The sequence below is a fragment of the Ambystoma mexicanum genome, chromosome 10, assembly GCF_040938575.1.
Source record: "Ambystoma mexicanum isolate Mex_15411 chromosome 10, UKY_AmexF1_1, whole genome shotgun sequence".
Lineage (NCBI taxonomy): Eukaryota > Metazoa > Chordata > Amphibia > Caudata > Ambystomatidae > Ambystoma > Ambystoma mexicanum.
In genome coordinates, this window is record NC_090932.1 from 1601355391 (window position 1) to 1601377497 (window position 22107).

At 50.7% G+C, this 22107-nt stretch overlaps 1 protein-coding gene across 12 annotated transcripts in view; it reads right to left on the minus strand.

Annotated features, from left to right (window-relative positions):
* YDJC (YdjC chitooligosaccharide deacetylase homolog) overlaps window positions 1-22107 on the minus strand; it is a 291953-nt gene that overhangs the window by 216001 nt on the left and 53845 nt on the right. For 4 of the 12 annotated variants that reach the window (XR_011276240.1, XR_011276239.1, XR_011276238.1 and 1 more), the window contains one exon: window positions 19718-22036. The exons of the other annotated variants lie outside the window; for them this stretch is intronic. The gene's annotated coding sequence lies outside the window, so the exon portion shown is untranslated. Of the gene's footprint in view, window positions 1-19717; window positions 22037-22107 lie in introns of those variants that run through there. 12 annotated transcript variants of the gene reach the window in all.

Consider the following 22107-nt stretch of genomic DNA (forward strand, 5'->3'; position numbering starts at 1 on the left):
CAACTCTAAAAAAGGTAAGCCACTGCAATTCCCAACTGAGAGAAGCACAGCTTAAAGACAAGGTAAGCACCCCAAGCCAAAACAGTACCTCTGGTTTGAAGAACAGTGGTCCAGCTGAATTATGTCTTGCTACAGCGGTGCAGACCCTGTGTTCCTGAGCCTCAGTGATGGGGACAAGAGGGAGGACGCCTAGAGGGCTCCTGCAGCGGTGCTTGGGAGGTCAGTCGATAGTGCAAAGTGCTGCTGAGCCGAAAGAGCCCCTATCAGCGCTTAGCAAACAGCACCGTTGCGGATCTCGGACACCAGTTGGACTTCCCGAGTCCCCTCACCAGAGTGCAGGACCCAAGGAGTGAAGGATCTGGTTGTCCTGCTTCTGGAGGGTCCATAGGAGACTCCTGGAGCTTCTAGCCGGATTCGTTACCGCTTCAGACGTTTCACTCGACTACGGATACACAGCCCCTAGCATTGGGCTTCCGAAGCAACGGGGAGGCACAGCAAGTCGGGGCTGATGGTCCAGTGGATTTCATCTCAGGGTTTGTTGGTCCCACTAACTCAAGGGGAGAAGCCATTCCATCCAGAGATTCTCTGTCAAGGTGAAAGGAGTTTGGCACAGCAGCAGGGCTTCACCGGGCAATTCAAAGGTCCAGGAGGATGCAGCAAGCTTTGTTCACGGTTGCTTGGTCGGGTGTTTCTCCTAGTGGTTGACTCTCCTGTAGTCCCAAAATCCTTGCCTTTTAAGCAGGGTTCTTCCATTCATGCAGAGCCTAGGCTGTCAATCACACAGCAGGGGGCCAGCCAATCAGGACTAATTGCATTCAGGCATTCCTAGAGACAAAGGACAGGTGAGTTTCGGGAACCTCCCTCACATCCTGCCCTTCCAGACATGCTGAAGCCTGCCAGAGGCAAGACAAACAAAAGGCTCAAGAAAGACCTCACAAACAGAAAATGGCAAAAAAAAGAAGACAGGGGCCATTTTGACAAAATGGTCACCCATGGGTGCTGTATTGCAGCTGAGGGTTCAGTCTGCGGTAGAAAAGCACAATGGTAGGAAACATTAAACCACTGCCATCAGCCATTTAAAGTAGTGAGGGTAAGAGGCTACTAGCTAACCCCCTCAGCACTTCACATAAGATGGTGTGTGCTGGACCTACAAAGAGAAAAGGTAAGTAAAGTCAATTTCACTTTACTTTTTTTGGAAACTGTAGTTCACACAAGAAAAGGTATTTAAACTTTATGAGAAATCTAAAGGAGTTCTCATGACACTGCACTGAAGGTGCTGGGTGTCACCATACAAAAAGGAGAGGCCAATGGAGTTTTCAGACTCCAAAAAACAGTGAAAACTCAAAATCCAAATGAGGTAAAAAACACATGAGAGTGAGAAAAAGGTCTCACTCACTTCCGGGTTAAAAGTAAAAAGTCCTAAATCCAGCAAAAGAGAGGGGAGTCTCTAAGGTGGGAGGAATTGAGCACTAAAATGAAAATTCTTCCCAAGAGTCGCCAAAGGGTCTACCTAGACTCCTCGCTCTCTCTAACCTAACAAGACCAGTGAATGCAATCACTTCTGTAGCAGCATACACAACCAAACTCATAAATGCCTGCAGACCATTCCTTACAACTGAAAGCTGTATCACAATAGCCAGAGCGCTGATCTTTTACAGGATAGACTACTGTAATGGCCTGTTTGCAGGCTCAGATGCTCTTAACATCCAAAACCCCCAGGTAATCCAAACAATGCCCTAAAAGCAGCCTTAAACATTCAGAAAAAAAGAACATGTCTCGACTGCTAGAAGACATGCCCACATGAGCTTCATGTTCAAATCTCTCTCACTAACGCATAAATGCCTGGCAAACACCGCCACGCCTTACCGATCAAGCAAATTCACCAAGCCAAAATCTACTAGCCCTAAACAAGCTGCCTACTCACACCTCCTCTCAGTCTGTAGATTGAAGAGAAAAAAAAACAAAACAAGGGAGCTGCAGCTTACAGCCAAACACTGGAACACACGCTCGCCTTATGATCCGACACTTTCCCTCTGGTGCTTTTTCAGGAGACTATTCACCAAGATCATTGATTTAAGGGCCTCACCCTGACCAGCCATGCATGCAAATCAGCTTCCTCTGTATATATACTCACGGTCGAGGTCTTGCAACTATGCAACCAGCAACCCAACCATAGGGCTATCTACATTACTGTGTTGTTCATCGTCCTGTCTACTATGTAACCAGCGCCCATGTGCCTATGGGTTTGGAGCGCTCTACAAATGTTAAATAAAATACCAAAAGGTGGCAACTGAGGAAATTGTGGATGGGGACACATGGAGTCCACAATGCAATAAAAAGTAATATTGTCTAAAAGTGACAGATAAATTGCTTCAACCGGAGTATAGCTGCAGATCCACCAACAAATTAATCAAAACTGATGCGGCCTTTGACTCCCTATCCCCTCACTCCACGCCCATCCAAGTGTACCATTAATAGCCTATCCTTTCAAAAGGTAACCATATTATTGTACAGCATTAATGGATTCCCTTGTTGCACAGTGCTCTTTTTGCTTCACTGGTAGGGTCACGCTATAGAAAACGCAGAACATAGGAGTATAAAAGTACCAGAATGAAAAGTAACGTGAGCCTAAGAAATCTCCTCTGGTTTTTGCAAACGTGCTTTCAAGATTAAAGATGTATAACAAGAGGGATTCCAAGATGGTCGGCTGTGGCGAGGAGACGCGCGTAGAGGTCTCTCCGCCGGGCCGCGTCAGAAAAGCACTACAGAGCAGCATTGAGAGTGCAGAGGTGGAGCGGCTCGACCACCCTACGGTCCCTGGAGGTGGTGATCGTGCCGCCGGGATTGAGAGAAGCGTCTGATGCAGGGCGGCACGGCTGAGCACGCAACTTGGAAGGGCGGAGACATCATAAGCTGCGGCACAGGCCCCAAGGCGGGACAGTAGTGCCTGGTGGGTGCAGCAGGAGACAGCGGGGAGGGGCTGGGTGGAGGCCGCCCCATGTGGAGTGCCCCCCGGAGGACGGGCGCCACATCGATTCCCAGCTTTGCCCGGCCCCCGGCGGCGAGCCTACCGGGGGCGAGCGGGGTGGTGAGCGCCCATCCAGCTGAGTTGAGGAGCTCTGTCTGGTGGGTGGGTGGGGGGGGGTTGCCATCCGGGGGATCCCGGCGAAAGGCAAGCGACCCGACGGAGGTGGAGCGAAACCTGCAGCCACACAGAGGTGCTGCTTCAGCGGGGCTGCAGAGAAGGCCAGCACAGTTGGAGAGAGAAGCCTGGAGGAGCGTGCAGGCAGGCACCCCGGAGAGATGTCCGCAGCGGCCCTGGCCGCCTCATACCTAGCTGAGGAGACAAGCTTGGAGGAGACAGGCTATGGGCGGGTAGCCCCTTCAGCAAGGTCCCAGACAGGGGGATCAGACAAATCACGCCTCCCACTACTCTGCGTCGGACCCCGGGTCTCCTAACCCGGGACTGAGGAGGTGAGACCACAGGCTACCGGCTAGGGCAGAAACAGCTTGCGAGCATAGAGCATTTGGAGGGCGGAGGCCCCAGTGGTGAATTGCCAGTAATGGGGTGCGGTCTGGAGACCCCACTGATTAAGTGTGGGTCTCTGTGGAGGAGGGGAAGGCCCGGCTGGTGGACGTGCCCAGAGCGGGAGGCGAAGACATAGAGCAAGTGGGGCCTGCCGCGGTTCCCCCGTGGTAGGGGCTTTTCAGAACTGGGCTGAAGACAGGAGAGAATAGCAGACTGCCCGGGCGAGCAGAGAATTGCGGGAGCATTCACACGAAAAGAGCCCACCAACAGGAGAGCCTTACTTTGGAGGTGGCCGTAGGAATAATCAGCAGGAACCCCAATGTCCAAGAACAAAGGGAAGGGGGGGGCCCTCGGGGCAACAGACTCTCTCTGCCAAACAGGATGCGAACTTAGTCCAGATGTGGTCAGCTGAAACTGCAAGTAACACCAAAGGGAGACTGCTGGTGGACGCTCCCGAGGCTCGGACCCAGCCCCCTCCCCCCCCCGCAGGGAGAGCATATCTCGGAGGAGGACATGCAGGTATGGTTCAAGGACCTGCAAGACAAATTCATGTCCATGGTACAGGATCAATTCGCTAACATGAGAGGATATGAAGCAAGCGGTCCAGGAACTCCGACTGGACGTTTCAAAGCTGGAGGAACGGACCGATACTTTGGAGAAGATTGTGCAGAATGTTTGTGTGTTTGTTTTATTCACTTTTTATGCGCACAAGACCCGTGGGTAACAGGGCGCAGCAATAAGAAGATACAAGGCTTACAATGTGGAAGATGAAGCGCAGCAGTACAGCGAAACGCAGGAACAACTGGTGCGCCTAACACATAATCTAGAGCTCCAGTGCGAGGACCTTGAAAATATGTCCCACAGATCGAATATTCGAATTAAGAAATGGTGGAGTCGGTGGAAGAGAAAGACTTAAAAAAAAAAGCGGTGCAAGAGGTTTTCAGGGACATTCTGGCAGAGAATGATGACGACATTGTTAAAATTGACAGAGTACATCGTGTGGGTCCCAAGAGGATGGGCACGCCGGGGGGAACGGCTCAGAGATGTGTTGGTGACGATGTCCTCATATCCACAGAAAGAGGAAATTCTGAGAAAAGCCATGGGAATGGACCACATAAAGATGAATGGGGTGGAAATTCAACTGGATCAGGATCTGGCTCAAGTGACCCTTCAGAAGAGGAGGGCGATGGCTCCTGTGGTTAGGGAGCTGGTGACGAGGAAGATGCGTTATAAATGGACCTTTCTGTTTGCGCTGTTATTTACCTGGGAGGAAAACCAAAAAGGGTGACCTCTTGTAACGAGGGGCTACAGGTGATGGGCATCCAGGAGGATGAAGGAGTCGAAAACCGCCAACGGCTCAGGGCGGAACCCCGCAGGAAACAATGGGAATGGAAAGAGGCACATCGGAAGAGGAAGTAGGTGGGGGGCGGGAGGCCTTGACGGCGGCAGGAGCTAGGCGGTTGCGGGGCATGCGGCCCCCTAGAAAGGACAGAGACATCAAGCGTTCCAATGATCTTAAGGAACGCGGCCCGGCGAGGGAATCACCGCCGGAATCATACGAGACAGAAGGTAATGTGGGGTTTAGGACTCCCCAGGGTGTTATTCCCGAGTATTCTGAGGGTCAGGTGCGACGGACTGTGCGTCCTAGCAACCATAGGTTCCTGGACCTTCCTCGGGCCAGTTATGGGGCTGTTGGGGGGAGTTGAGTTCAGGGGGGGGAAGGTGGGGGCGGGAGCTGCGGGGGGAGAGGGGGCTTGGAGGGCAACTGGTACGTGGAGATCAAAGGGGCATAGTGCATTGTGGGGGGGGACAGCCAATGGGGAAGCTGAGAATTTTAACGTATAATGTCTGAGGCCTAAATGCCCCCGTGAAGAGGAAGATAGTGGAAGATATGCTGAGAAGGGAGAGAGGGGACATCCTGTTGCTAGAGGAAACGCATATTAGACTCCAGGATAAAGCAAAGCTGTGTCTAAGGGGGTTCAAGCGGATAGTGCAATCCAATGCGGCAGACAAAAAAGTTGGGGTCTTGATCGCATTACACAATGGGATGAATATACAGCTTCACAATACCCAGGCGGACAAAGAGGGGCGCTTTGTATTTGCCAATGTCACAACAGAAGGGCGGAGATTCACGTTAGCTTTGGTTTATGCTCCAAATACGGGGCAAGATGGCTTTTTTTAGAGGGATGGTGGGGAAGTTGGAGGCCTTTGCAGAGAGGGGAGATAAACCTGGGGGGTGGGTGGGAGACTTGAATCTGGCGTGGTTTCCCGCAGTGGACAGGAGCACTGGGAGTCATCAAGGTCCAGGCGCTCCGTCAAAACGCCTCCACCAAAAAAATGAACCAACTCGCGCTGTGTGATGTATGGCGGGAAACGGGCATCACAGGGGTTTCACATATTACTCCCATGTACACAATTCAATGTCTAGGATTGATTACTTCTGGGTTACGGTGGGGCTACTGGGGGAGGTTCAAGGGATGGATGTAGGCCCCATTTCCCTATCTGATCACGCGCCGCTTTGGTTGGAAATAAAAACTCTGGAGAGGAGGCCAGGACTCTCGAGATGGAGGCTCCCCCAGGGAATTCTCCAGGATCCGGAGATAGGAAACTCCCTTAGGGAATTGATAGAGGAATACTGGGCATTGAATGATACGGGAGATGTTAGTAAGGGAACTGTGTGGGAAGCCTTTAAGGCTGTGGTGAGGGGGCACCTGATAGCCCTGAAGGTGTCTAAAGATAAGCAGCGGTACGCGTGGGAGAGGGAGATAGAATTGAAGATGGCAGACATTCGAGGGGAACTCTTAAGGAACCCCACCCTCCGTCTGAAAATAGCGTTAAGACACAGAGGGTCAACTAGATGTACTATGCCCAAAAAAAGCAGAGAGGAACCTTCTATATTTCCGTCACTATTACTACATGAAGGCGAATAAAGCCAATAATTTCTGGCTAGGCAGTTGAGAGCGAAGCAGCAGGACCTATCGATTAAAAGACTAAGGAATGCTCAGGGGGTGACGAAGTTCGGAAGGCAAGAGAACTCCGGGTAAATAAGGCTCTGGGCCTGGATGGGTTTACGGCGGCCTTCTGCAAGAAATATGCGGACATTCTATCGCCCTTTTAGCAAAATTATATAACACCTTCAATGAAATGGGGAATGTGACACAGTCGATGAATGAGGCCAAAGTTCTGGTCTTTCATAAAGCGGGAAAAGACCCATTGCTTCCGAGTTCATACCGCCCTATAGCCCTAATCAATTTAGACTCCAAAATCTACACAAAAATATTAGCGGCAAGGCTGACCCAGTTTCTCCCCAAACTGATGGGTGGGGAACAGTCGGGCTTTATCCCAGGTCATCAAACCCAGGATAACATTAGGCGAACAATTCATCTGGTAGAAAAGATAGGGATTAAGCAAACTCCGGCAGCCCTCTTGGCACTAGATGCCGAAAAAGCATTTGACCGGGTTGAATGGTCCATGCTGTTTAAGACACTTAGGGGTATGGGATTTGGTGAACAATTTGTGAAAATGATTAAAGCCAACTATAACACTCCCATAATTAGGATAGCTTTGAACGGGGAAGTCACGGACAGGGTGGAATTGTCTAGGAGCACCAAACAGGGATGCCAGCTATCGCCTCTTCTATATGCTGCTTTCCTAGAGCCACTGCTGATAAGGATCAGAGAACTACCCTTGATTGAAGGGATAGAGATGGCAGGCATGCAACATAGGGTGGTGGCGTACGCAGACAATATGGTAGTTACTTTGTCAGGCCGGGCTCAATCCCTCCCAGTGGTCTGTCAGGAACTTGAAAGGTTTGGGGCGCTTTCAGACCTAAAGTTAAACAGGAGTAAATTGGAGTATTAACTTTGGCAGGTGATGACGAAAGATGAAACAGGTGGCGATCACGTTAAACTTGAAAGTAGCGGCCACTGGGATAAAATATTTGGGCGTATCCCTTACGGGCAGGATGGAGGGCCTCTATGGGGAGAACTACACGGGTCTGTTGGCAAAAGTTAAGAGGGATTTGGAGCACTGTAACCCATTGGCAATTACCTGGTGGGAGCGCATGGTCTCGGTTAAGATGTCCGTCCTTCCAAAGTTGCTATAACATTTTCAGGCTCTCCGGATTAGAGTTCCCAACTCGTTTTCCAGAGCACTAACTAAGATAATCTCTTCCTTTGTTTGGAATAAGAAACCACCCAGGGTGCCTAGAGGAGTGCTATCAGCACAGCACCAGGATGGGGGTCTAGCACTCCCGGAGGTATTACCAGGCGGCACAACTGTGGGTCTTAAAGGAATGGATGGGAGGAGGGCAAAAAATACGGGCAGAACAAGATAGAGCGGTAGCAAGATCCCCATTAGAGGAGCTTTTATGTAAAGGAAAGCATGGTAGACACCCGAATTTAGGCATTAGTAAAGTCATGGGAGCTACTCTCGAGGCATGGGATGACCAAACGCGGAAGAGCGTCATGACAGAAGTGCCAGGCCCGTTTACTCCCATGTTTGGGAACCCGGATTTTCCCCCAGGGATGGAGCAAGGGGCGTTCAAGGAATGGGAGCATGCAGGGTGGACGAAAATAGGAGAAATGTATCAAGACCAAGAGGGGTCAAATAAATTAGTGTTGATGCTGTATAAATTTATAAATGTGCAGACGGAGGATATCAGATGGAAATACATGTTAAAATGGGAAGGGACACTGGGAGAATCCACCAGTAAACCTCAGTGGGGAGAGCTGTGGGGGAGTATCCCTAAATTGATCCGATCTCTCCAAACAAGGGAAATGTGGGTTAAGATTGTACTGCATGGCACTACACGCCCGAACGCTTAAAATCAGATGTATCCGCAATCAACCAAATTATGCTGGCGGGGCTGTGGGAGGGAGGGCAGCTGGAGGCATATTTGGTGGGACTGTAAAGGGATTCAGGCTTTTTGGACCAGAGTTAAGTTTGTGTTTCGAATAAGCATAAATTATGAAATTAAGGCAATCAGTTGAATAAAGGGCTTTTTTGCTACTCAGATGAATTGCCTTTAAAACACACATTTGGGTACTTACTGGACATATGCATGGGTTTATAAATGTTTTTTATGACCCAAACGTTTTCTGGTAGACTTGTAGAAAACATTAATTAGTTGAATGATTCATAAATGTAAATGTTCTGCTGATGAAAAAAGGAATAAAGGATATTTAAATCTTCAGTGGGAGGCCCTGCCAAACTTCCTGGCAAGTGGTGCATATTTACCCATCACAAGCTTCCTCTCATCACAAGTCTGGTGGCAAATGAAGACTGCAATGCTCGCATGAGGCCCTATGCCATTGCACAGACCACCCATTCCTGCGCTAGGTGTGGATGTGCTGTGCTCGGACTGTGGAAAGCTGTGGCAAGGCTTGCAGGGGGTGTCGAGGCTCTGTGTGGCTTACAGGGAGGGTGATCAGCATGGGAAACAATGCACAGGTGCTGATGGGCCATCTGCATTATCGAGGGTCCATGCATGGTTGGGGAGGATCTGTCAAATCTATAGAGAAGCTAAACTTGGGTGCTTTGAAATGGCTCTTTGGTGATGCTGGGGTGCAGCATAGGGCCTTTGCATGGGTGCTGTGGATTTCATGGGTCCCCCAGAAGTAACTATGGGGGCATCTGTATGGGTGCTGGGCAGTTTTCGTGGCTGTGGAGTGGCTTTGCTTAAGCTACGTAGAGGGTGTCCATGGATGCTCGGAGGGCTCTTCGTGGGGGGCTGAGCAGGGGCTTAGCATGGAGGACTGTGCGTAGGTGCACAGGGGCACTTCAGGTCATGATTACTCGATTGCAATGCAAGTCAAAAGGGAAAAAGCAAACCTGTCTTCCTAATGCAAAACTTCCCAATCAGTGGCAGAGCCAACTCCGGCTGGGGAGAAAGCCAACACCATACGTCCCAACCTTTTTCGTCTCCTAAAGACTAATTTTGGGTGGGTGAGAGAACATTGAAGTAAATGGACGTGTACAGCGGTGCATGGCGAGCGACACCCCACCAAAACACCTAGACTGTGCGAGTGGAAATCTATGGGCTAAAGCCCTCCCAAATTGCAGATGTTGCAGGCACAAGGCAGCACTATGCAATGATGCAAAATCCACGGCACAGATGGGAAAAAGGGGCTACAGCAACAGCCTGTCACATTTCTCACTTGTGAGATAATCATGAACCGGCAGCAGCATGCATGAGCACAGAAGCCTGGACTGCTCATTTGAAACTACCCCCCCACAATGAAGCCACCAGGCCTGGCTTCAGCGGCGGCAGCAAAAGCATCAGCGTCCCTTTTATTATTAAATGGCCCCTGCTCCCGAGAGCGGGACACATTTAATTTCAATAGGGTGCCTGCTGCGCCATCTCCCACCATGCCAGCTATGGGTAGACCTTGAAGAAAGAAAAAAAAAATGGTCCTCTCCCTCCCGAGCTGGTGTGGAGTGGGGGGGGGCTAATGGCACCCCTGGCAGTCACTCAGGCGGCCCTGTAAGCCACAAACTTCACTGCTCCGCTTTTATATTGTTCATACCTTCCAATGATTAGCATCCCTTTGTGGAAGTAAATATCCTCAAAATGGGGTGGTAGATGGTTTGGAACAAAGGTAGACATAACAGATGAGGAAGGGACAAAAGAAAGAAAGTGTCTAAGTGAAATCTCATCAGACCACCCGTTGGGTTGAAGCACCTGCTGCAGGGAACACATTAAATCTAAGGTCAGATACGGATACAGGTTTGATTGCTATGCCGGGACCCTTAGTTACCTTTGAAAGTGTGTCCCGATTGATTCCCAGCACTAGCAACTCATCAACACTGACCTCAGTCTTTCACTTTCGCTCCCTGGGTCATTTGGCAGCAGAGCGACAGCTTATGTTTGACAGGGGTCACCATGGCCCCATTTGCTACAAACTTGTAAAACCAAACCCCACGCCCAGAATCCCCTAAAAAAGGAAGGGGGTGGCCCAATATCTGCCCAGATTTAGAAGTTATTGAATTTTGGATGGCGAGGCTCTGCATAGCCAAGGGTTTGTGGAGAGGAGAAGTACAGTAGGTTGCGAGGGGCACTGTCCAGAGATCTACATGGGTAGGCAATGCATGGGTCCATCCTGAAAGAACGCTGCAAGGGTAAGTAATGGGAGTAAGGGGAGGCGTTATTCGCGCTCTGGTGGGTGACTGCAAGACACAGGGACGTTAGAGAGTTCCTGGTGAGGCGCAGCTCTTACCCCTCATGGTGTCAGAGGCATGCTCTCGGTACCTCGCAGCAGGATTGCCAGATCAATGGGCCTCTGGTGGAGATGCTGGCCTCCCGCCCTGGTTCTTCCCATGGGCAGACACCATCTGCCGGTCGCTCTCAGTACTGCATGCGTTTCCCACAGGCAGATGCAACCTACAGGCTATTGCTGGTACTAATAGCGTCACACAGCCGTTCTACAGGTACCATCTTATTTTCTTTGGCCATACCTCAGTCTGTATAGTATCTGTAACAACATCACAAGGACTACTAGACGCTATGAAGGACCTCGCTCCTCAGGCTGCTTGTTAAAATACTTTCCTAGGCTGAATTATATTTACAACAATGAAGGTGCCATAAACAAGCAATTATTGTAATTGCAAGTATTCAGCAAAATGGCATTTGAAGCAAGTTTATATTTACATACCGTGTTTTACATTGAAATATATATTCAGATATATGTTTATCAATCGTTTTGGGATTTTAAAAAACGTGAATTGCTAAAAGCAGATTTTAAATTTCTCTCCTTAAGCCAAGGTTAGTGGGTAAAGCACCACTTAAACATGGCTGCCGCTGGGGAGCGTGGCTAGGAGCCATGGAGGTCGGACTGGCTCTGTGAGAGCTCCCAGCCAACGCCACGCAGCTGAAGAAAACGTGCCAGTGAAAACGAATTTCTGCTGAAAATGTTCGATGATTGTGAGACCCGAAGTGGTAGGGCGTAGGGTGTCCGATGCTCACCGCCCCGGAATGCGAGGAACCCAGGATTTGAGGAGAGCCGCAGTGGAGCGGGGAGTTCGCCCCGGCAACAAAACAGCAGACGAGTCAACGGCTGAACCGGCAGGCAGGGACTGCCGCGCAGAGGCTTGAACAGCCCCAGAGGTGGACCTCCCCACTAAAAGGAATGATTGCCTGGTCCAGGCGGCGACAAAGCTCTGCCCCACTCTCCTCGTCGAAGGTACAGGAGACGGTGAGGGGAGCAGGCCGGGGTCCGGTTGGGCTCCCTGGGAGAGCTTACCCGGAGCGGCATCTGCCCAAGCTTCCATCCCGCCCGCTATGCCGAAGCGGGCGGGATTTATTGGAAGGGGCGGACTCTCTCCCGGGGGCGGGCGGAGGATCGGCCCGGGGAGGCAGCTGCCCCTGAGCTGAAGTCTGGCTGGGCGGACCCGAGCACGGCGAGGACCTGCATGACCGAGCCTAGACACCGGAGGACACCCTACGACACAGAAAGGCACGGACAGCGTTGTGTCACTGCATAGCCCGACCTGGACAGCAGTAACTGCCAGGGGATCTGGAGCGCTCCCGCACCATCGATAGCTGCCTACACCTGTCGAGCAGTGATCTGGGTCCCTGACAGCTGTACTCGGTGGCCGGGGGGAGCTACCATAGGAGAGCGCATCCTCTGCTGCCTGGGGGTCTCTAGCTAGCCGACTGAGTCGAAGTCTCTACCGCGCTGATCTGAATAATAGACGCACCACTGGGACCGCAGAGACGGAACCCCTCCCCCCCCAGGAAGCATGCGCCCGCTCAGGAAAGACGGTCATCTGGGTCTCTGAGCTGGAGGAAGCGACTGGAAGAGAGCAGAAAACCCTGGAACCTGGGCCGCAGCACGAATAGACTTGAAGCCGCCACGCCCAGGGGGCGAGGCGGCTTGCGGTGGGTCTCTCCGGACATCGGAGGAGGGCCCCTGCAAGCTGAGACCTGCTCCAGCCTCTACAGGAGGCCGCTGTCCCTGCTGCCTGTGGGGCCTCTAGCCAGCCGACGGAGTCCTAGTCTTTGTGCGGGGCCCTGCTGATCTGGCAGGTAGGCAGGCCCCCATTCTGAACACAAAGTGCCCTCACCTCCGGCGAAGTTAAGGCGGCACCTGCCGCTCCGGCAGCGGTGAACACACACCGGCAAAACATTGCGCTGCCTCTTGGAACCCCCCCCCCTTCGCCGGCCCTCTACACGGCATGAGTGGCACCCCGCTCGATGCAGACTTTGCCCCTCACGCTGCTCGCCGGAATCTCCACCTTGTGCCACAACTGCAACGCAGACCAAAGGAAACTCACTGCCCAGCAAGGGACCAGCTCAACAACACAGCGAGCAGCGGAAACTAATTTACCCGGAGGGACACGGGCTGGGGGGGGGGGGGGGGTCACTGCAGGAGCAGCTACACCGCAGCTCCCTGATTGCACAATCCATAGGCTGGAAGCAATAGACACGTGCTAATCCACGGCTCACCCATAATACAGAGCTGCTGCAGCAGTGGGGTATACCTGGAGAGGACATAAGGGATCGTCCAGCAACCTGTGCATAAACAGTGGGGGCCCAGAGCAACCGGCCCCCCTCTCCAGGCACGCAGACAGTAAGACAGTATCCCCGCCGGAGGCGGAGGCCCAACATCACCAGCGGAACCACAGCGCCACCCGCCGTACAGTACCACCCGGAACCCTGTCGCTGTGGTTCTCCCCCGCTGAGGGCACCGAAGGCAGAGTGGGACAATTCCTAAGGGGGACACCTAAGACTCACCGGGTACGCACCAGCAAGGCAGCCCCCTCCCTCAAGCACCATACACCCCTGAAAGAGACACCCTACGAGCAGCCACAGCTAAGCCCCAGGGCCAGGGGCTGAAACAGCACAAGACACAAGACGAGCCATCGGGAACTCCAACCTCGCGGCCGCTGGGTGCTCCCCGCCCGCAGGGGTCCTCTTATAAACAACGGTCAGACAGCTCTACAACCGCGAACCATAGAACACCCCTATCCGAGCCAGACCAAGACCAGTCACGACCCACTAAAGCAAAAGCAGACCCTCCCCCAAGGCACCTTAAGAGCACGCACCCTCCCCAACATGGCGAAGGCACCTAAAGCCACAAAACAGACAGACATCTCTACCCTGCTGGCGACCCCGAGCACAGATGAGCCTAAGAACGGGAGACCGACCTGAGGCGATAGCTGCAAACACACATGCGGAAGTGGACCCTGCCTCCATGGCACAGACCGTGACCAAATCGGATCTGCAAGAGCTGCTACAGGCCCTCACAAAAGAATACCAGAAAGGCACAGGAGAGGTCATAAAAAAGATCACAGTCTTGGACAAAAGGATGGGAGAAGTAGAGGCAAGAACCGAGGAGGTGGAGACGACCCTGTGCGAACACGGCCGTGAGAGCAGGGTAGGCTCGAACAGAATGACAGCACTTGAGGCCAGATGTGAAGCAATGGAGCTGAGGCAGGAAGATGCCGAAAACCGCTCTCGTCGGAACCACATCCGCCTGAGAGGAATCCCTAGGACAATCTCGAACGCAGACCTGACCCCCTATGTCAATAACCTGTTTAGCTTCATTCTGACCCTCCCGGATGAGGCCCCTCTGGAACTGGACAGATGCACCGAACAAGAGCCAGAGCAAATACAGCCACCCCGCCCGACGTCCTGACCAGAGTTAATTTCTATAAAAGTTAAGGAGGAAATTATGCAGGAAGCCGGGGATTCCCCTTGCATTCTCTTCCGGGACGCCTCCATCTCCCTATATCGGGACCTAGCCACCATAACACTTGCGAAGAGAAAAGCCCTACGACCCATTACGGATTGGCTCAGGGAAAAGAAGTCCACCCTACCACTGGGCATTCCCCACGGCCCTGGCCTTCACCTGGGTGGGAAAACCCCACCTAATCTGCACTCTACAAGAGGGGGTGATGCTCTTAAACCCGCCCCAGAAGACGACAACCACGGCCAGGACACATCCGCCCGGACAGCTCGGGCAGGGAACACTGATCCCTCCTGAACCCGAGTGGAAAGACGCCGCAGGCTCCACGGACCACCGCTCAAGAGCAAGCCGAATGGCTAGAACTGAGCGCACCTCCCGCTGAAGAGCCCAAGATATGAGGATCGAGTAGAAGCCCACGACAAGGACCACACCCCAAGCTAGTGCAGATCATACAACCCTGGGAACTGCAGGCTGGGGTCCTGGAACGTCGGAAGGCCGCTGTTTCACCAAACATCAGTTGACGCTCCCAGTTACTCGGCTGCGTTGGCCCAGCCGGATGCCCCGTTGGCTGAAGGCTGACTTTAAAGACTTGGACTGTCTGGGGAGCTGGGGGGGGGAGAGGGGAACGAGGACGGGGGATAATGATCAGAAACTTAGCAATCAACAGGGGAGTCGGCTTACCAGAGGAGTTTCAGCATGGACAATCTAAGGAACATATAAACAACTGAAAAAATATGAAACACCACCCCGAAGTATGGAGACCACTAAAGAACCAACCATGGTAACGTGGAATGTGCAGGGGCTAAATTCACTCAGAAAACAGAGGTCCATGAAACATAGACTGAACCACCTAGAAGCGGACATCGTGTGCCTTCAAGAAACACACCTCTTGCAATCGGATGGGAAGAGAGTAAACTTCCGACAATACCCTACGAAACTCTTTGCCCCGTCGGGCCCAAAAAAAAGGGGAGTGGCTATATTTCTCAGCCGGGCGGTACCGCTAATCCAAATCTCGGTCAAACGAGACCCGGCGGGGAGATACCTGCTGCTCAAGGGGCTCTTGATAGACCTCCCGATCACCATAGCTGCGATATACGCCCCGAACACCGGACACCGCTTTCTCAGCAACATCCTCCCCACGATCGTCTCCTTCACGGAAGGGCGCCTCCTAAACGGAGGAGACTTCAATCTCACCCCAGACCCTAACATGGACAAAACTCTTCCGCCCTCCAGGGAGGACTTTTCCTGGGCGCTGGGAATGGCAGAATTTCTGAGGGACACAGGCACCATTGACACCTGGAGAGTGGCTCACCAGGGAGAACGAGACTACACATTCTACTCCCATGTACACAGAGGATACTCAAGGATAGACCTTCTGCTGGCGACAAGCGCACTCTTCCCCTGCATCGAAGACATACAAATTGGCCAGAGTCATATCTGACCATGCCCCAGTCATAGCCCGCCTACAAGTCGAACGACTCCCAGAACCCCTGCAGAGATCCTGGAAGCTCCAAGACTACATCCTAGCAGATATAGCATCCAGAACCGAGCTCCAGGACTCCCACTCGAACTATTTTGCAAAGAACTTAGCTAAAGGCACCTCGGAAGCCATGGTCTGGGATGCAATGAAGCTAATCATCAGAGGTGTGGCAATCAACTGCACAGCAGCACATAATAAGATGCACCAACTCCAACTCTCCAAGCTGGAGGCGGAAGTGGGAGAAGTAGAAGCACGAGACAAAACACGCCCATCCATGAAGGTAGGCAAACAATTTAAAAAAGCGAAGGTAAAACTCGAAATGCATCTGGCAGATCGGACGGCCCGGGCCCTAGCCTACACAAAACAATATTACTATATAAACAGCAACAAGGCCAACCGTCTGCTGGTGCACAAGCTGAAGAAGCTACATTCCCGGAACAAGATACTAACGCTTCAAGACCAAGGGGGCAAGCCCTGCTGCACAGAAGCAGAGAAGCTGGAAATCATCACCGAGTACCAGTGGAACTAGTGATTAATACACCCCCTAAGGATCTTCGACTGAAAAAATATGAAATGCCAAAAATTAGCGACTCCTCCCTGAGTAGCTTTGTTCTTGATTCTAGAAACTTCATAATAACTAATGTAGCGAAACCAAGCAATCACGAGACAAGGGAGGCCTTAAAGAATAAAATCCAAGCTTGGCTTAATATAAAAGTGGTTCCCAATTGTGTTAGACCAGCTGACTTTAGGGTTCTACGACGAATTCATATTTATGATTGGTGTAGTGAGCGTAACACTGATTGTATTGTAGTGGGATGTGGATCAAGTAGTCTACAGTTGTTTCTACAGAGTCTCCATAATCTGAATCACCTACTATCAACATCAAAGATGAACATTGTCTTGAACTGATCGCTAAATTACTACCATATTGTATAGGTTATTTTCACTAATGATGTATCTACCTTGCTTGGATAGTTATAGCACCACTCCCATGTTATTTGTTATTTATGTTTTTATGTATTGTGTGTCTTGTTGCGCCATGACGCCTTCGGGTCTATTGTGCGCGGTATAAATTAAATAAAATAAATAAATAAATAAGGGGATCATGTCCGGTCCTGCCATGAGCAAGGAAGCACAACCCCAATGCCTGCGATCAGTCCGACAGGACCCCCTGCTCCCGCAGCTCGACGCCCTAGAACTCCCCATCAGCGCGGAAGAAGTAGCAGACAAAATCCGGTCTCTGAAAAACCCAGCCCCAGGCCCCGAAAGGCTGACCGCCCAATTCTACAAAAAGTTCTCCCACATCCTGACCCCTCACCTCGCTTTGCTGTACAATACCTTCCTAGACTCCGGCTCCGTCACCCCCTCAATGGAGTACTCCCTGACAGTACTGATATTGAAACCAGGGAGAAATATAGAGCTCTGCTCCTCGTACAGACCAATCACGCTACTGAACGACGACGCAAAAATCTTCTCCAAAATCCTGGCAAGCAGACTGGCGAAATTCCTCCCAGAATTGATCCACCCAGACCAGACAGGATTCACCCCAGGTCGCAGCACCTTCAACAACACCAGGCGCACCCTAAACATCATCGAATCCACAGGCAGGACAGGCGAACAGATGACAGTTCCGTCACTAGATGCGAATAAAGCATTCGACATGTTGGACTGGGGATACATAGAGGAATCCCTAAAACCCCTAGGCATCAGCCCAAGGTTCCGGAAATGGACCCTGGCCAACTACCAGCACCCAACCACGGCGCTGAGGATAAACGGAACCAAATCACCCAGAATCCATATTACCAGAGGCACACGACAGGGCTGTCCGCTATCTCTGCTCATTTTCGCACTGTCCTTGGAGCCGTTCGCCTGTACAATTCGCCAAAACCCCTTTATAAGCGGACTAACAGTGAGGTGGGAAGCATACAAAATAGCACTGTACGCAGATGACGTCGTACTAACCCTGACCAAGCCCAAGTCATCCCTGGAGGCGCTGTGGAGCAAACTGGCCAGCTTCGGAGCGGCCTCTGGGTTCTCTATTAAACTAAAAAATCCACGGCCCTTGAGATGAACACCCCAGAAGGCATGATAGAAACACTAGCTGCCAGCCACCCCACCCAGTGGGTCAGCTCACACTTTACCTACCTGGGGGTAAATATACCATGCAAAATGGAGAAAGTGTACAAGTTAAACTTCCCCCCCACTGTTCAAGGAGCTGCAGTCAGACCTATTAAGATGGCAAAAGCAAGAAGTGTCATGGATGGAAAGAATAACAGCAGTAAAAATGAACATGGTGCCAAGAGTGCTCTACCACTGCCAGGCCCTCCCAATCTCCATCCCTAGGAAGGACCTACAGAAGCGCCAAACAAATATCATGAAATTCATCTGGGAGGGAAAGAAGCCGCAAATAGCCAGAAAGGTGATGATGAGGAGCAAGGGATCAGGAGGCCTGGGGGCCCCAGAAATAGACACATACTGTCTGGCGGCCCAACTCTCACCGGCCTTCGCATGGAAACTAACAACCAACAGGCCTCGCTGGGCGAAACTAGAGGAGGGCTGGTGCCGAGGCCCCCCAGAAGCGATCCCGCGCATCATCAGACCCATTGACCCCCCCCAAAGAGGGGCCCCTAACCGTAACCAGGAACACAGTGGAAAGCTGGAGGAAGGCAGCCAGGCGATGGAACTATGGGAGCACAATAGGCCCCCTATCCCTGATCTGAGACAACCTGGACTTCACCCCCCGGAATGACGCCCAATAACTTCGGCTGCTGAAAAGCGGGAGGGTTGAAACATGTGGTAGACTTCTATGCGGAGGGATCCCCGCTAATGTTTGAAGAATGCAAGGGGAAATTTGGGGTGCCGGAAACAGAAAGATTTCGCTACTCGCAGATCCGACACTGGCTCTCGCACGAGCCCATGAAATCACAGGACTGTAGAGAACTAACAGTGCTGGAACAAACGCTCACAACACTTCCCCTCAGAGGGAAAATATCGGCCTTGTACAGACTACTGGACAGAGGAGACCCCAACAAAAAGGAGGCTTACATGGAAAAATGGGAAAGGGACATTGGCAGAGCAATTGAGATACACATCAGGACCAGAATAAAGAAGAGCTCGAAATGCGTCACCAATAAGGAAGGGGCGATCAAAACTTGCTACAGATGGTACTTAACCCCAGAGACCCTGAACAAGAGTAACCCATAAATCTCCCCACGGTGCTGGAGAGGATGCACAGACACAGGCACGCTGTTCCACTTGCTCTGGACCTGCCCAATGTCCACAGAGTACTGGAAGGAGATTCTGGACCTCATTAAGCAGATCACAGGCCTGACGATTCCGTGAGTCCCAGGAATAGTCCTGCTGGGCAGCACAGGGGATGGCCAAATCCCGCTGACCGGCAACTTGCCAAGCCTATGCACTCAACTTCTCACAGCGGCAAAGATAGCTGTAGCAAAACTATGGAAACATCCAGAGGGCCCTGCAGTGAACCTGTGGTGGGCCAAATGCTGGGACATCGCAGTTGCGGAAAAAATAACCGCCATCCGCCTGGGAAATAGGAACAAATTCTTCAACATCTGGGCCCCCTTCCTAGACTACGCGGAGCAGTTCCCCGGAATGGCAAGAAAATCACCGTCTCTCTGCTGGCTATCTAAATATGACTAATGTAATCCGAAACCAGACCCGAGGCCTACACTGAACTCACCCCCAGCCCCCCTCCCCCGAATGCTGTTAACTCAGAATCAGGAGCAGCGGGGTGCAAGGCGAACCCCCCGAGGCGCCCCACCTCAGACAATGAGTAGCCAGACCTCCCAGCGAAAGACAACCGTCCAAAACAGGACCCCCAAGACCTACAGCACCCCCGATTGCCACTATCCCCCTATTCCCATCTGGTTATGCTTTTGATTTGTTATGTTTCATCTCTGTACGAATCATCCAATAATTGAATTGATGCTCTTGATATGTTTGTTTACTATTAAAATCAAATAAAAAGATTGGTTGAAAAGAAAATGGCTGCCACTGTCATCCTTGAGGTGTATGCTTTAATAATGTAGAGGGCATTTTCAAAACGCAACGTTGCAACATTTATTCAGCCAGGCGTATATTCAGGCACCAGTAAACGGGGCATGACACGGAGTCTATTCTGTGGCGTTATTACTGTTAGCCATTTATGCAGTTGCATTTCTGAATATAATGGAGCCCGAACTATAAGGTCATGTGTTTAATTAACACATACCACAAAACCTCCAGTTGAACGACCGTCCACTCTGTCCTTCTTGCCTCACTCTGTGATTTCTTGTTTTTTCAATCATTTGATCATGCCCCAACTCCTCAAAGAATTTGCTGTAGAGGCCCTACATCACTCAACAGATGACACAGACGTTGCAACAAAGAAGAAAGACCCTGTGCTCGTTGGCACACCCCTATCTACTGTATGAAAATTGTAATATGGGTACATTTATCTTGTTCATTGCGTTTTGCCGGCAGCGCGTGCAGATGGTCCATGGTAACGGCTACGCCGCACACCGTAATGCGCAATCAGCATAGTGACAACACCCAAGTCAAAAAGGAAGATCTTCCTGGATTAATTCTGGAGACATGCGGTGACTCCATCCTAGAGTCATCCATGGCTAGTTCACGGAGATCATCGAAAACGATTCTGAAGTATGTGCATAGGCCAAAATATTTAAATGAGACTACAGTATCACAGAACTACTCCAGGATGAGTTCCGATTATTTCTAGTGTTCAGGATGGGTGGGGATTACTTCAGGATGACCCCCATGACAACTTCAGGATGGGTGGGGATTACTTCACGATGACCCCCATGACAACTTCAGGATGGGTGGGGATTACTTCACGATGACCCCCATGACAACTTCAGGATGGGTAGGGATTTCTCCAGGATGACCCCATGACAACTTTAGGATGGGTGGGGGGTTTCTCCAGGATGATCCCATGACAACGTTAGGATGGGTTTGGAATTGTGAATGATTATTGTAGACAACTTCAGGAGGAGTTATTTCATGATACTTACAAAAGATTCAGAAAAGGAGTTTTGATTACCCCCAGGATGTATCCTTTCTGTGTGAGACAGGGGGTATTAATATAGGGCGAGTCTAGTTAGACTTATGGATGGTGTACTGCAAAACCTCAAGGGAATTTGCAGCCGTCACTTTTCATCTTTGCCTTCTATGTTAGAGCACTCAAATGTCATTAAGTTTGCCGATTTAGTATACAAAACTACAAATCCACCCCACACTGTCACGGACCAACCTGTAAACTCCCTAATTTCAGTTCTCACCTTTAGCTAACATGGCATCACACCCAATAAATACCCACAATTACAAAGCTCTGCACTAAAATACACACTTTCAGTAACCTAAACAGAATCAGTTACCGGCATGACAGACCACCGACAGTCACTTCACAAATATCATTATGAGCAGCTAACAATTAGTTTGACCATTCACCACACCCAATAAAACACTCGCTGACCCTCCCAGAAATCATAGACAATAGCACAAAAACATGTACCATATACAAGTTGGCAACAACCTATCAGATGAACTATATTGTTCTACACACAAGAGCACTTGCATCTTCAGTTTCACATAGCAGAATGTGAGCTACAGTTACGTTGTTGATTAGTAGCAGGGGCTCACGTAGCAACCAAACTCGGTTGTTCCAATTCAATTGTTATTAAAGACCGCAATCTGAATAACTGAGCAGGTGTGTGGACCCCTGTAGGTGTCACTTCATTGTCTAAACAGGCATGACCGTCATACTGTAACAAGGACACACTGGTGAGAAGGCGAGGTGATAGAGTTCAGCTTGGCAAATTAGATCTGTCCGAAAAAGCCTTTGTAGCAGACAATTGACTGTTACTTGATAGTCCAATATTTTGTAATTGTTGCGGAGCTACATCTTTGGGAACTGCAACATTACATCGAGACATCTGCCCAATTACTGCTGTCTCTTTCAATTGTCCAGGTAAAGTAACAGAGGCGGGTTCTGAGACAGGAATGTGGGAGGAATGAAGAATACTAGCCATCCCTGCCAAAAGATATAGGTTTTCCAGCGTTTGTGACCATAACCGTGAACAGCCATTACTAAGTTTGGGAATAGTCGGTTTCCACCCATCAACTTTTACAATATAATTTGCGTTTTTTTCTTTTGTGTTTTTCACTGCATCTTCTTCGTGTAGTTCACACCACGCTTCCCATATGCTGCCTTTTCTCCTCCGCCTTCTCTTTTTGAAGCCTGAATTAGTCCCTCTGTATCACAGTAGATTTGAAATATTTAATCAAATGTTTTCTGTGTTTTAATACACCGTTTCTTGGCTGCGGGTATGAAAAAGGCAAATTAAAACTTCAAAATGTGACTATCAATACAAGAATACTTTTTGCTTGAG